The following is a 16517-nucleotide window of genomic DNA, read 5'->3' as shown; positions in this document are numbered from 1 at the left end:
ATTTTTGTAATAATTTCACATCAAATCCTTGTACTTTTATTATTTTAGCAATTTAGTCTCTAATCGATAAATTCATCAAAAAATCACTGAACAAAATATTTTTAAATAACAACTAATATTTCAAATTCATCATTTAACATAAAAAATCATTAGATTCATCAATGGCAACATTCAAAATCTTTAACAATTTCAAAATCGAAGGTACGGGCTAGCTGGACCTAGTTGCAACTATCTCAAAAACATAAAAATTATTAGAAACAGGACTAAAACAGACTTACATGCATAAAATGAAACATGGTCAAAGCCTAAAGCTTCCATGGATTTTTTCTTCTTTCCCATTTCGGTGAAGAAGACATGAAAATGATGATATTAACTTTTATTTCTTTGTTTTATTTAATTTAATTATAAAATTACTATTTTGTCCATTTAATAATCATCCAATTTTCATGCTTTTAGTTGCCCAAAACCGTCCACTAAATTCTTAAATGGTCTAATTACCATTTAAGTCCATTTTCCTTTATTCAATAAACCATTTAATTACTCCAATCAAATAGTGATCAAATTTTACATCCTTTACAATTTAGTCCTTTTTAATTAATTAACTATCAAAATGTTAAAAAATTTTCAACGAAATTTTAATACCACCTTAATGCCGTAAATATTTATAAAAATATTTAAGATTCAGTTTATAGAAACAAGGTCCCGAAACCTCATATTCCAAAACCACTTGACATTAGGGTCCTACCAACTTGAACTTAATAAATCACTTAAATAACATAAATTATCAAATCAAAAACCTTTTTTAAAATCACATTTGACTTGTAAATATTAAATAATAATATTTACGAACTTACTCGTCAGATTTGGTGGCTCCAAAACCACTGTTTCTAACACCACTGAAAAACGGGTTGTTACACACATACTATAGTTCAAGGTTCCAAACTCAACCATCCTTCTCAAACCAGCATCAACAATTGCTTACAGAACATAGGACCACCATTAAAACTCGTTTACATACAATTTACTATCATCAAAAACTTTGATAACCCCCATGCAAAGCCTTATACGTACAACTTACTGTTCATATACCACATACAGAATCACTCTTTCAAAAACATTTAACATGCAGAGCTGTAATACTTATCTAGAGATGGAACGATCACTGATTAAACTAAGAACCCTTACCTTCCAGTTTAACAAGGATAAGACACCATTGGAAGAAAAATAATATGAAAGTACTCTCAAAAGAAGTAGAAGAACCTCTCCCAAAACCCTTCTTACCTATATAAATATGACTCATCCTACCTAGTTGAGCTTAACAAGTGTCACATATTTCAGAATTTACCTTCTTAACGGTCTAAAGTTTTTGATAGAAATATAAATGAGAATCTCGCATCATAAATATCAAACTAATCTATCGAGTTGGTACCTAACTATGTTACTTTACAACCTAAGTCGTACTTTACTTCAGACAAACAAGGCGTACTATACCTTTGACAATAATTGAAAATCATACTTACCCCTTATTACTTAACACTATCTTTTCCTTTAAATAGTAATATATCCTGAAATAAAATCTTCACTTACTTACATAACAATTACTGTATGCCTACAATTATGTGCCAAAAGAAACATATGGGCAGATTACACTTTGCCAAACAGATTATTTTACCATTATACGCCGAAATCTTAAGTCCGCTAGACTTGGGGTGTGACAACTCTCCTCCCCTTAACAAAATTTGTCAGAATTCCAATACATAACTGAAACCTAATTGTTCACGCCAGGTGTATACAACTAATTTGGAGAATTTAGAATTTTGGCGACAACTCATGTAAATTCAAACATTACATATCTTACCTTTTTTTTACAAATGTCAAATTTGTATTAGAGAGCCTTAACAGTTTTTACAAAACAAACTTCTTGCACACGTTTATTTCTATAAAGAAGATACTCAATAACCCTTTCAAACATTTTTGCTAAGTCAATCAAAACCCTAACTTTTTCTCTGCTTAATCTTTTTGCCTACTTCATCTTCAGTCTCAGCTTTCTCAAAGGTAACATTTTTCTTTCTTTCATTTCCTTTGTTTTCTCTTTTTCATATAAAAGTGGTCAAGACAAACACCAGAGGGAGGGGCAAAGGACAAAGTAATCGAAATAAAATTCCCAGAAATCCCTTCTCCTTCGGACCTTAGGTCCCAATGATATTCCACCACATGTGGAAACTCCTTCTTATGAATGTACTACTACTCAGGATGAGATTCGTAGATGTTTAGGAACTCAGGGTCTTCTCCACCCAAATTGATCCTATGAATTTCGACACCCACCAAGGTATTGTCTGAGTGACAATTGTTAGAGTATGCCCAAAGACGAATCATGAAATAATTGTAATTATGTATTTGTTTTACCTTGTTATTAATATAAGGCATTGTCATTATTATTTCAATTAGAGGTGAGCGAAATCTAATTTTATTCAAAAAAACTCGATAAAAAATTCAAATTTTGAATTAAATAATTCCAACTATTTGAGTTAATCGAGTTACTTGGATCAACTCGAATAAAATATCAAGTTTTTCGATTTAACTCGAATATGAATTACACAATTCGAGTTATCCAAAAATCCAAATAAGAAAAGGTAAAACTACGTCATTTTGATAAATGTTTACTGATAAACCGTAATTTATACATATTTTTACCCCATGTTTAATGCATTTTATGGATGATTTCCCATTAGAATTGGTGAATTCGATGCTCCTAATGCTTTAATTTCATGTTTTATACTTAGGAGAGCGAAAGGAACAAGAAATGAGCCAAAAACAGAGAAAAATGGGCCAAAGTAAGAACTCAACACGGCCTAGACCTCCTCACACGGGTAGACCACACGGCCATGTCAATTTGGCAGATTCGAAGCACAACTCACACGAGCGTGTCACACAGGCGTGTCCCTACCGAGCCCAAGTTGAGTCCAATTCGGAAATGGCCAATTTTGAGGGCTTCTAGGCATTCTAAAGCCTATAAATACACCCTAGAGGAGGAAAGTAAGGGGACACACAGGGAGGAAGGAAAGAATTACTCGAAGGAAGCCGATTGATCCATCTTAGAAGCCAGATTTATCATCAAGACTGAAGATCTCCCTTCAATTTCCCTTCAGGATTTTTGGGTTTTCTTTTTGTTTTGTACTCATTATTCTTCTGAGATATTTTACTTTTTAGTTATGAACTAAATCCCCTAAATACCTAAGGGGAATGAAACCTAAGACGAATCTTGTTATGATTTTTTGAATTGTATGATAAATATTTAACTTGTTCTTAATTATGTGTTCTTAATTCTTGTTTTGTTATCCTAGGATACTGATTCAAGATAAGCTCTTATTCAGAGGAGGAATAGACCCTGTCTAAGAGTACATTTTTCATAATTAAGCGAGGTTGATTGTGCGCCTAGAGATAGGGTGACAAGCTTTTGCTGATAAGGGTGAAACCTAATAGGGGGATCCATAGATCGAGTTAATGCAACCCTAGAGTGTTAATTAGAGAAAAATCTCAATTATTCAATATAGGGATTAGACGTTATTAGTCTTGAATAGGGATAATAACATAACTTAGGGATCTCTACGGAACAAGTTAAATGAATAAATCGTCCGATTCGAAGCCAGAATAACAAGTACAGTCTAGGTGGAGTTTTCCTTAGGTATTGTCTTAATTCAATCTTCTTCCAAAAGTAATCCCCCAATTCTATTCTCTGTGAATTCTTAGTTTAGATAATTAGTTAGTTAAAACAAAACCTCTTTATTCTTAGGCTAGATAATAAAAAGACAGTCTTTACTAGTACTTTTAGTTCCTTTGGGTTTGACAATCCAGTCTTGCTAAAACTATACTACTATTCGATAGGTACACTTGCCTACATCGCGATAATAGTTAGTTTCAAGAATGATTAATTATAAATTTATAAAATTTATCACAAAAAATTACGCGATCATTTACACATTAAGTTAAAAGGCAAAACCATAATATTATTTATGTAGTTAAATAATTGTGTACTTCGTCTACTAGTTAAATAATCAGTCTATGTAAACACAACATTGAGTTGGATTTCTCTCTCAGGTAACTTTATTAAAGTAAAAGGCCTTTGATTAGCATGATAAGAGAATTTTGAAAGATTGTGTGCTTGAGATGTTTTAATCGCACGAAGAAAGAAGCATTTTGAGATGTGTTATTCGATAGTTGAGATCGACTTAGCCGTTTTATCAGAATGAGTTGATTTGTTGGGATGTGATTTGAGTTATATTTATTTAAGTATATCCTCAGCTAGGAGAATGAATTTTGTGCATTCATGCGTGTATAGATGGGCAATTTGAATGAAGAATTGATATTCTTGAAAGCATGATATAGAAAAAAAATACCTATTAGATTCATTTTGAATGGGTAATGTTATTCTGAATTAAAGATGTTCTGTTAATAAAGTTATCCCAATTTTGAAAGTTTGAATGGTCTGGGCATGCTAAATTGAAACAATTGAAGGTATTATTAACTGAAGCTCTGGTTTTGAGTTCAGTTTGAATTGAGTAATGAATTTATGATTTTTCAATGATGCACTAGTGAACGGATTAGAATGTGTTTTATTGCTAGAATATAAAGTGATGGTTCATGTTTTCAGATGGTTATTGTCACATTAAAAAAGAATTGTTCGACTAGTGATTTGGAGAATTATGTCTGTAATGAGAATTTGATAACATTGTTTGTTCGACGAATATTACCATATGTTGCTTGATCTCAAGAGTTTAATGTATCTAATGGAACCAAAAGATCTGAGTTTAAGACAGTGTTGATGACTTGAGCTATTGAAAGATTGTGAGTAATTATAGATTAACCTGTGTGGAGGCAAGTGTAGTTACAGATGCTTGTATGGACAGTCCTCGTTTATTTTGTACGAGTTGATTACTCGATTGATCTTATTTAAGGATGGTCTAATTTTAGCTAAATAAAAAGCTAAACTGATGTTTTCTTTGCAAGTTTGAGAAACTCAGAAATGTGTTAGTAAGTGATAAGCTAAATGAGTACAGTGAGGATCGACTTTTGATTTTGAACTTCAGGTTGGACCTGATTCATGTCATTATTATTTCGAAATGGAATTTGTGTACCAAAGAATCTGGGGCTTATGCCGAAATTTTTAAACGAAGTTCACAGTAATGGCTTGTCTGTTCATCCAAAGAGTAATAAAATGTGCAGTCATATGAAGTTGATGTGCTGGTCATTGTGTTTGTTACATGCTGTTTTTGAGCTTGTGTTCAAATGGCAATTTGTCAACAGGTAAAAGCCGAATTTCAAGAGTATTCAGGACTATTACAGTCAGTGATGATTCTAGAATGAAAATAAGATGGAAACAATATAGATTTTGTATCTGAATTATCTTTATCTCCAAAAAGGAAGATGTTATCGGATTGTGATTGATCGTTCATGTACAGATTTCTTGTTCAACAAACCAGTCGAGTAAGATGTTGCTAGGATTATTCGATTATACGAAGTATCAGTCTCCATCATTTCGGATTGAGATCCGAGGGCTATATCCCAATTATGGAAAAACCTACAGGAAACTATGAATATGCAATTACATCTTGGCACTGTAATACATCTGTAGATCGATGGTAAGTCTAAGAGAGTAACTCAGATTTTTGACGATATGCTCTGGCATTGTGTGCTAAAGTTCAAAGGTTATTGAAAAGATATATACAAAGTTAAATTGATTTGTGATTCTGAGAAATTATTGGAAGTGATTCATAAGAGTTGGAAGAAACTTCTTCTGGTAAGATTTTCGGGGACGAAAATACCTAAAGGAGGGAGAGTTGTAACAGCCCGATTTTGGGCCTAGTCAGAATAGTAGTTTCGAGACCACAAACCTGAAGTAAGAAAATTTATTTTTATTATATTTTTATGGTCTACAATTTTACGAAATGATTTCATGAAAATTTCATTTGAAAATTTCAACGTTTGGACACTCAATTTAGTCAAAAGGACTAAATTGTAAAAAGTTCAAAACTTGAGTTCTAGAAGCTAGCGGTGTCTAATTGCTATGAAATTTTAAATTGGAGGTCCTTAAATGGTAATTAGACCATTGTTTAATTTTTTGGACAAAAATGGACATGAAATAGGTGAAATAGAATATTTTTAAGTTAGGGGCATTTTGGTCATTTAGTAATTAAAATGAATTAAAAACAAAATTAAAAACCAATTTTTGTCCATCTTCAAGCTATGGCTGAAATTACCATGAAGAGACCATGGCTAGGGTTTTTCAAGCTTCCAAGCTCGATTGTAAGTCCGTTTTAGCCCCGTTTTTAATGTTCTTTACATTTTTGAGATCTTCGTAGCTCGGTTTAGCTATTTCCACCATTATTTTGAGCTAGGGTTTATGTTTAAAAATTTACCCTTGGATGACATGCATGTATTTTGATGTTTTATGGAAGAATATGAAAGTTTGGGGTGTGATAAACAACTTTTACTAAGTGATTTTTGATGAAATTGCATAAAAGGACCTATTTGTAAAAGTTGTAAAATTAGGTGTAGAAAATGTGATTTAGTGAAAAATGTGAGCTGCTATAAGAGGGAATGTGAATCGGCTAGGCTTAGGATTTGAGAAAAGTAAGTGTTTTTAATCTTACGAGCCTACGGGCAAAATTATAAATATGTGAAACTTTAGGGGCAAAAATGTAATTTTTTCATAGTGTGGTTTTTAGACTAAATTGAATAATGTGAGTATTAAATGAGTTAAATGTGTTATTATAGATCAAGAAAGAGGAGGAATTGACCTTGATCGGGGAAAAGAAAAAGGTTGTGGACTAAATTGCAAATTCGTCAAATTTTGTACCGAGGTAAAAGGTAAGTTTGTATCTAAATAATGCATCATTTTTACTTATGTTATCACATTTTATTATGTTTTATGAAATGTGGCTGAATATTGAATGAAACTGACAAGTATCGAAAAGTGAGAAATTTCCCAGTTGAACATTAGGAACAGAAAAAGATACAAGTGACATGTCACTAGTGACTCAAGTGTGGTACTATGTGAAGGTCACTTTGTGAAGAAGGTAGCTTTGAATACAAAGGTGGTACTATGTGTAGGCCACCGGGTATCCGTTATTATTCCGATGTGTTCAACGGAAATGGCTTGGTGTAATTGAATATGCCCATGTGATGAATAAGTGCAGGTACGTGTGTGTAAACTTATGAGCAATGTGCTTGATATGTGATCGACCATTGGTAAGATTGATATGGAGTAAGTGTTACAATGAAAGTTACTACAAAGAAAACATGAAAGAGTGAAATTTAGTAATAAAACAGTTTTGGACAGAAGCAGTTGTGTGAATTTGAAAAATCACCAAAAATGGTGAAAATCGAATTAGAGGTTGAATAAGATATAAAATTAAATCTTATTGAGTCTATTTTCATATAAAAGAAAGGGTATAAGATAAAGAATTTCATATTATGAGATATTTGTGTAACACCCCGAACCCGAGACCATCGCCGGTGTCAGACACGAGGGGTTAACAAGCCAAGATCACATGTTTTGCCCACCAATTTGACATTTCGGTCAAGTGGAAGATCTGCGCCACCTTCGCTTTAAAAATCATATCTCGAGTTTCAAAACTCGAAACTGGTTTCGTAAATTTTCCTGAATTTAGACTCATATATCCATCCATGGATTTCTTTCTAGAATTTTTGGTCGGGCCAATTGGTACAGTTTATTAGTTAAAGTCACCCATGTTACAGGATCGATTGCTTCCGACCTTCGCGGTATAACTTGAATATCTCTCTGTACAGGGCTTTAATTGTAACACCCTGCACCGAGACCGTTTCGGAGTTGGACACGAAGGGTTCACAGACTAAATTCACCGATTGAGCATTTACCGATTAACTTTCACAGTCCATTTTAACATTCCTGCATAAGCTGCCTAACTGCGTCACTGTCACCTTAAAATTATATCTTGAGTTCCAGAACTCAGAAACCAGTTCCGTAAATTTTTCATGAAACTAGACTCATAATTCCATCTACACATTTTTTCCTAGAATTTTTGGTCAATCCAATTAGTGCAGTTTATTAGTTAAAGTCACCCCTGTTTCAGGGTTCGACTACACTGACCTTTGCGAATTACGACTTAGATATCTTCCTGTACAGGGCTCCAACACTTATGCCGTTTGTTTCTAAAGAAATTAGACTCACAAGGGAATCTGTAAATATAGAGAATAAATTCTAATTCTCTCTAGTTAATTTATAGTGAATTTTCAAAGTCGGAACAGGGGATCCAGAAACCGTTCTGGCCCTGTTTCATGAGAACTTGAATATCTCAACAAAATCCGATTCATATGGCTGTTTCATTTCTTCCATATGAAAGTAGGTTCATCAAGGTTCAATTACATAATTTATTCACTATTTTATTCCATTCCTACTATTTTTAGTGATTTTTCACATCCACATCACTGCTGCTGCCAGCATCTATTTTAAGGGTAAACTTTACCTATTCCATGATCCTCCATGGATCAACTAAGGTTTATCATACATATACCAAAAGTGATCATGCATAACCATTCCCATGGCTAACCGTTACCAACATTTCCATGCCTCTCGACGGGCAACTTACCAAATGATTATAATGCTACGATCAAGGTATACTTAAGCCATTTTCCCATGGCTATCCAAATTTACACAAAACCGAAAGGTACATGACCTACAACAAAAATGTAGTCCTATACATTGACCAAAATATCCTCTCACTACTAGTCTATTCTATACATGCCATAAGATATTCCAAAACGTAGCAGTACCAAACAGTGGATGGTGATAGTGTGACTAGTTGCTGACGATCCCCGAGCCTGTAGCTTCGCAATGAGACCTATAAGACAGAGGAAACAGAATAAACGGAGTAAGCATTACAATGCTTAGTAAGTTTTAAGCAGTGTCAACAGATAACAATCAAATTATAACGTAGTTGTTCGTAATTTCATTTCACTCTTCCTTCGGGCATACCATCCCTTTACCGAATATGCACATCTCATCATATACAATAGGCAAATAAACTCTCACATAAAAGTGAGCTCATGTGACATAGATATATCGTATGATTTCACATAACCTCTCACACTAATCCGATGTCACATAATCATAGGAATAGTCCCATAGATTGCTCTCGTATGCATCATATATAAACTCGGAGTACATACCTGTTTAACCTTTTGCATTGAATATATTTATAAGCAATTCTTATTACGAAGTCTTACCCGGACATAATCTCCACACGTAGTCATCGGGTCTTACCCGGACATAATCTCCACACGTAGTCATCGGGTCTCACCCGGAATATATTTCCAAGTTTCATGTACATTTAATCGCAGTTACAACATTCTCATTAGCCATTCGGCTTTACCACATATTCATATCTCATACGCATTTCACATTCGCCATTCGACTTTACGACATATACACATCTCATATATATTTCACATTAGCCATTCGGCTTTACCACATATACATATCACACATGTATTTCACATTAGCCATTCGGCTTTACCACATATACATATCACACATGTATTTCACATTAGCCATTCGGCTTTACCACATATACATATCACACATGTATTTCACATTAGCCATTCGGCTTTACCACATATATACACTTTCACATTCATCACATCGGCCATTAGGCCTTATCACATATATACACTTTCACATTCATCACATCGGCCATTAGGCCTTATCACATATATACACTACGAGCTGTTTTTCCTGAGCAATTGTCACTAAATTATTTATAACCGGAGCTACAAGGCTCCGAATCACTTGCCGTTAATTTTCCCTGAATATAGACTCGTACATCTTCCATTGATAAATTTTTCAGAATTTTAGGTTTGGCCAATCAATACCAGATTTTTCTTAAAGTTTCCCCTGTTTCACTGTTTGACTAACCTGACCAGTCTTCACTATGAATCAAAATTCTCATTGTACAGAATTCAAAGTATGTTCCATTTGATTTCATTTGAAACTAGACTCATTAAGGAGTCTAAGCATATAAACTTTATCTTGTAACCATTTTTGTACAAATTATAGTGATTTTCTTAAAACAGAACAGGGATTTCGAGTCATTCTGACCCTGTCCCACACAACTTTAAATATCTCTTTATACGAAATTTCTTTGCTTCCACGGTCTCTTTTATAGGAAACTAGACCAACTAAGTTTTGATTACATATTTTATTCAGCCCATAATTCCACACAAAAATTTATAGTGATTTTCTAAAATCACATTACTGTTGCTGTCCAAGCAAATTATTACAATTTGCTCTTAAATTTCCAAGTCCAAACACATATGAACTTACCATTTGGGTTTAAGACATATCATGACCACATCATATCTTATTAAATCAACTCATTATGTCCTATTATGGTTGAATTTACTCAACGTTTAATCACTTAAAACTTACCTCGGAAGTGGTCGACGACTAGATATCCACGGCTATTCGTTTATTTTCTCTTTTCTCCTATCCGACTTGATCCTCTTTGCTCTTAAGCTTGATTCAACAATAGATTTTATTAAATAACTTATCAATTCAGCTATTCGATTTAATACATGCATACCATACAATTAAGTACAATTGATGTTATTAACTCGACGTTAAACATCATACATATGCTCTACTTATGTACCGAACGAACATAATACTAGCTTAATACCATGCATAATCGGATTTATTTAACATTTTGACCGAAATCCTCAATTGGCTAACATAGCTTTAATATTTCAATATAACCACGTATACATCAAAGGCAATTTAGAACACTTAACCCTTATACTCAATAATGAAACCAAACCATATACCTAATTATTAAACACATCACCTCCAAATGCATGTATTAACTAACATATATCCAATCCACATGCCAAGTTACCATGAATAAATTAAACTTACATATATGTAACATAGCCGAATATTTCCTTAACATAAAGGCACTTAGTGACATTTTAGAAAAAGTAGAATAACCATTCCCATAAGTATATTTTCATGCCAAGACCGTACCTAAATCACCAACATTTTAACTCCCAACTACTTAGACTTAACCTTCAACACTTTAATTTTCCACAACCTACTCTTCAAGGCTTCAAATATAAACTAATTAACATTTATACTCTTATGCGAATACACATATACTTATAATAAGCGCATATGACATCTTCTTCAAGACACATTCGGCCATGGCATACTTTCCTTGTAAAACCCAATTGATCAATCCACCATAACCGAAACTTAACTCATACAAAACCTATCTTCAAACCATAAAATAGGTAGAATTGAAACAAATCATCCAAATGGTGCATAAGTTTTTCCAAGAATGACATTGAACTTACCTTACTTTAGCTATCCACCTTAGCCGAACCTTCTTCCCCAAAGACTTTTCTTCCTCTCCTTTCCCTAGTTACGGCAATGGAGGAGAATACATAGGCTAACCCCTTTTTTTTTTCCACTAACTAGTATTTTATCAACCTTATTCATTATTTCTTTTGTTTTATATAAAATATTAACATATAATATATTTTGATCCATAACATGGCCGGCCACTATCATGAAAAATGGGGACTTTGACAAGCAAGTCCCCATATTTAATCCATGCAACAATTTGGCCATTTTAAAAATTAACCAACACATTTTCAATGTTTCTCACATAAGCCCTTTTGATTAAATTCGCATTCAATTGACAAAATCAAAGCATCAAAATTTCACACACAAATTGTAACATAATATAGACATGAAATATAACAATCAATTACCGGTGTGACTCGGTTTTGTGGTCTCGAAACCACTTCCTGACTAGAGTCAAATTAGGGATGTCACATTAATGCTGGTGCCGTTTGCTTCTAATGAAACTAGACTCAAAATGGAATCTGTACATATAAGGTATGTCTCCTAATTCATTCTGGATAATTTATAGTAAATTTTTAAAGTTGCGACAGGGGACCTAGAAATCGTTCTGGCCCTGTTTCACAATAGCTTCAATATCTCTTAACATGTAACTCCTATGACCATTTCGTTTCTTCCATATGAAAATAGACTCATCAAGGTTCATTTACATAGCTTATTCACTATTTAATACCATTCCTACGAATTTTGGTGATTTTTCACATTCACGTCACTGCATTTGGCAGCATCTGCTTTTAAGGTAGGTCTTACCTATTTGGTAGTCTCCATGAACCAACTAGTCTTGCCATACATAGGTTCATATATGATCATTTTAACCATGCCAATGGCTGATCATGTGACCAACATTCCCATTTCCAATCCATAGCCACATCATGACACCAAATATATACATACAAACCACAAATAGTCTAAGTTCATGCTTCCTTTTTACGAGCCATTTTCGCATGGCCGTATACATATACATCACCACATTTTTAAACTAACGGGGTAGTCCTATACATGCCATTTCAAAGTTCAAACAAAATTTATACCAAAATAGAGGCGTTGATAGTGTGGATGACTTGACTTTATTGATCCCGAATCCGATTGCTATCGGCGAAATCTATAAAACAGAGAGCCAAAGTAGCGGGTAAGCATTTTTATGCTTAGTAAGTCTCAAGGAATATAATCAACTCTAATTACAGCAATACATTCACATAGCCAAATGCATCATTTCATTAATACACATTCTTACTTCACACTTCATCATTATATACTTTCACAAAGTATCAATCAAGTCAATAATCGAAATTCATTAGTCGATTGAGCGAATGTTGCTCAAATGTGTCGACTTTCCAATGCACATATAAACGTACCTTATTCTTTGGGCTTTTCGGTGTACTAATTGAATTTATTACAGCAACCAACACTCACCTCCAGCCCAAGATTCTTGAATATAACCGGATATAACCATGTGCACAAATGCCTTGGTCTTAGCCGGATAGAATGACTTCATACGAATGCCTTGGTCTTAGCCCGGATATAGCCACTTGCACAATTGCCTTGGTCTTAACCGGATATAATTTCAACATAATTATCTTCGGCTTAGCCCAGATATCATTCAATTTCTCATGTACACATACATCAATAATCATTGGACATACATATTTCATTTTCGTTACTAAGGCTCAAACGCAAATATAATCACAAGCATATTCGCCCGGGACTTAGCCGGGTAGAATTCAAATACTCATACACACATAATCAATAATCAATACACATCCATACTTTATTTCACATAATTCAAGTAGGGTCACTTCTTGAGGACTTACCTCGGATGTTGTCGAACGGCTTTTTCGGCTATTCGATCACTTTCTCCTTCCCTTGTCCAATTGTGGCCCTCTAAGCTCTTGAGCTAATTCAAACAAATTCAATTTATTAAAACCTCATTGTGCTAGCTTATGGCGAATATGACAAGGAGTTTAAATGGTCATATGGCCACCCTTTAGCTTGAATACACAATGGTCATGCACATTTTATACTACATCAAGCAATTCAATACAATTTATTCGAGCATCAAGGAAATGCTAAGGCCTTCAATAGGCTACCCAAGGCCGAATATTCATGTACATGTTGAGGCCAATTATGCACTTAATACCTCACAAAAACAGCATGCATTTTACTAGTTAATGCTTTGCATATTGTGGCTCAAAACTTATAATATAGCATCAAGCACTTATATGTGTGCTAGGCGAATTGTGCTTGCAATTTCACAATTATTCTTCAACATCTTCTTCTTTAAACAAACTTATTCATCACTTCCTTCATAACCAAAACATCATGTGCAAACATATATATACATATATGAGCATGGCGAATTTCAAGGTGTCCATAGCCATCCAAAACACAAATTTTAACTAACATGCAAGAAGCATGAACCATGCTCATGAATGCATCATGGCGAATATGACAATCATGCTCCTTTTCAACTTCAATCATGATAAACAAAAGAAAGCTCAAAATCTTACTCAAGAGTAGACAATCCATCATTGCATGCATCATCATCAAGCTTCACACTTAGCATGCAATGGCTTTATCACCATAACAACTTTGGCCAAATACCATTTCCATGGCTTAACAAAGATTTGAGCCATGGCTAACATGCACATCAAGTTAGCAACCAAAACATGCATGAAACTCCTAACACAACCTCATACATATCTTAATCTTGATGCAAACTTAGCCAAATCTCCTTCTAGATCTCTTCCAACCCAAGCATGAAGCAAAAATCCTCCCTTTTTTCCTTAGTATTTTCGGCCAAGAAGTGAAAATAGATGAACAAATTTTTTCTTTTCTTTCTTTAGGATATTCGCCAAGGCTATGGAGAAAGATGAACACTTTTTTTTTTGTTTCTCATCCTACTAACATTAATTTTTTTTCCATACTCTTATTTTATTATTTCTAACATCATCCATTAGTAAAACATGTTGGGAACATGTTTCCCTTGCCCATAATTTGTCATGGCCGCCATCCACCTTAGGAAATGGGATAATTGACATGCAACTCCATTTATTTCACTTCATGCATTATTAGGCCACTTAAAAATACACCTATCACATTTTCAAGTCCTAGCACATGGGTCCTTTCTTATAAATTTGCACCTAATTAATAAAAATCGAGACACGAAATAATTACGCATACAAATTCCACATACAATAAGCACAGAATATAGCACCTAATTATTCTTGTGACTCGGTTTCGTGGTCCCGAAACCACTCTCCGACTAGGGTCACATTAGGGGTGTCACAATTTGAATTTTTGTGAGACAGAGTCAGAATGATTTCGGAATCCTCTATTCTGAATTGGGAAAATCATTAATAATTGTATAAAAATAATTATGGGTTATAATTTATATGCTTAAAATCCTTATTGAGCCTATTTTCAAAATAAATAAATTAGAACATCATACAAATCTTTTAAGAGGAGATAATTAATTTTTAGTGAAGAGGGGTCGGAACTATAGGGTAGCAAAACAAGGGTGAATTTTAAGAATAAACTGTCCTTATTGGCTAAACCAAAAATTCTGAAAATTTTATGGTAAAAATATATGCAAGTCTAGTTTCTGGAAAAATTAGGGGATATTAATTTGGAGCTCCATATCTCCAAATATAAATAATTTAGTGACTATGACTCTAATAGACAGCTTGTTTTGAACTTGAGTAAATAGTGGATCTATGTATAGTTATGATTGTATTATTTTGAAAACATATTTTGAGGATTTATAAAAGCATGTTAATAATTTGTTTATTATTTACATACCTACTTACTAAGCTATATGCTTACTCCCCTCTCTTTTCCCTTGTTATATAGTGTCACCAAGATAGCTCGGGGTACAGAGATTGTCGGAGATCCATCCACACTATCATCATTCTTTTGGTATTTTGAAATTCACATTTTGAATTATGGCATATATAGAGGACTTGGTTATTTTGTTATATGTCATAATTGATTTGGCCTAAAATGTTGGTCTTTAATATTTGATAACTCATTTTGTATAAGGCCATCGATGTTGGCTAATATTAGTTAAGTTATATATTATGATGATGCATTTTGTGAGAGGCATGAGTTGGTTGAATGAGTGTGTAATGACTAAGTATGGAAAATGTGGCATGTGAATAGTTGTGTGAAGGACACGGACTTGGACACGAGGTATGCCACTATTTTCAAGAAATTTTCCAATGATTTCCAAAGTTCTCGGTTTAGTCCCGGACCGCTTCCATAGTACGTTTGGGCCTCGTAGATCCATATCAGAGACTTAGTGATGAAAATTGAAAAGTTAAATTTGGATGTAAAAATTATGTCTCGCTTTTGTATGATTGCATGTGTATGTTCTGGTAATGCCTCGTACCATGTTCCAGCGTCGAACACGGGTAAGGGGTGTTACAGATTCCATTCTTATTGCATAGCAAACATCCACTTTTCTGAGTCTTCACAGCTAACCGCCTTAGAATAATTAGATGGCTCTTGGTTTGTATCTATATCTTCAGCCACATTTAAAGCATAAGCAACTAGATCAACCTCGGCATACTTCTTTGGAGGTTTAATTTCTCTTCTAGTTCTATTTTTGGCGATAGAGTATTGTGGTGAAGAAGCAACTCTATTCTAAATTTTTGTACTGGCTTAAGGAGTCCACTCTGTTGTAGATTCTGGATTAATCTGATGCTCCACCTACTTTTGATTTTTTTTATTGGAAGAGTCTTTAATAGATAAGTTAGGTTGCATAACAATTTCATCAAAAACAACATCTCTACTAATTACAATTTTTCTATTTTCAGGGCACCATAACTTATACCCTTTTACACCAACTTTATAACTAAGAAAAACACATTTAATGGATCTCAATTCCAATTTTCCATTATCAACATGAGCATACGAAGGACACCCAAAGATCTTTAAATTAGAATAGTTAGCAGGATTACTAGACCATACCTCTTGTGGAGTCTTTTTCTCAATGGAAACGGATGGAGATTGGTTGATCAAAAAATATGCATTAGAGGCTGCTTTGGCCCAAAATGACTTT

Source organism: Gossypium arboreum, chromosome 3 (assembly GCF_025698485.1).
Source record: "Gossypium arboreum isolate Shixiya-1 chromosome 3, ASM2569848v2, whole genome shotgun sequence".
Lineage (NCBI taxonomy): Eukaryota > Viridiplantae > Streptophyta > Magnoliopsida > Malvales > Malvaceae > Gossypium > Gossypium arboreum.
Note: the sequence above shows the minus strand (reverse complement) of the source record.